Raw genomic sequence first — 921 nt, 5'->3', positions numbered from 1 at the left:
CCAGAGCAATGTATTTTGTCTACCCAGGTGACTCTCATTTGCAGGGCTGAGGACAGGGAGGGATCCACCCATCCATAAAGAGCCAGAAAGTGATGGAGCCATCCATCCATTCCATCAGTGATTTTTGAAGTTAAGTATTTATTTGTGTTAAAAGGGTTAGTAGGGCTTTCCTTTCGGCCAGAGCCACCATCTTCCAGTATCTCGCCAAAATGACCAACGCAAAGGGCAAGAGGCGGGCGCCTGCTGCATGTTCTCTAGGCCTTTCAGAAACGTGGAGTTGTTCCTTTGGCCGCATATGTGTGACTCTACAAGAAAGGCGATGTCGTAGATATCAAGGCAATGGGTTCTGTTCAAAAAGGAACGCCCTACAAACGTTACCGTAGCAAAACTGGAAGAGACTACAGTGTTGCCCAGCATGCTGTTGGCATCATTGTAAACAAGTTAAGGGGAAGATTCTGGCCAAGAGAATTAATATGCGAATTGAGCACATTAAGCACTCTAAGAGCCAAGATAGCTTCCAGAAACGCCTGAAGGAAAATGATCAGAGAAAGGAGGAAGCCAAAGAGAAAGGGGCTTGGGTTCAGCTGAAGTGCCAGCCTGCTCCACCCAGAGAAGCACGCTTGTGAGAACCCACGGAAAGGAGCCTGAACTGCTGCAGTCCCTTCCCTGTGAGCTCAGGGCATGTTGCGTGTGAAGAAAACAAAAGACATGGGCTGTAAAATAAATAAATAAAAAATAAAAAATGTTGGTAAGGAAGGATCTTGGAGGAGGAAACTATATTTTGATTTGTGGATGGTTTGGACTGAAGGGAGCTTAAATTGATAGAGATTGGGGTGGGACCCATTTTAGAAGGAGCAAAGACATGAAGGTGAAAATGGCAAGTTGTCTTTAGGGCCAATAAACTAACTTATCTGCCTAGGA

General features: G+C 45.5%; 1 pseudogene; it reads left to right on the top strand.

The window, feature by feature from the left end:
* On the top strand, positions 210–694 carry LOC106502985 (annotated as a pseudogene).

This window comes from Capra hircus, chromosome 16 (assembly GCF_001704415.2).
Source record: "Capra hircus breed San Clemente chromosome 16, ASM170441v1, whole genome shotgun sequence".
Lineage (NCBI taxonomy): Eukaryota > Metazoa > Chordata > Mammalia > Artiodactyla > Bovidae > Capra > Capra hircus.
The sequence above is the reverse complement of the archived record's forward strand: the minus strand, read 5'-3'. Positions and strand labels throughout refer to the sequence as shown.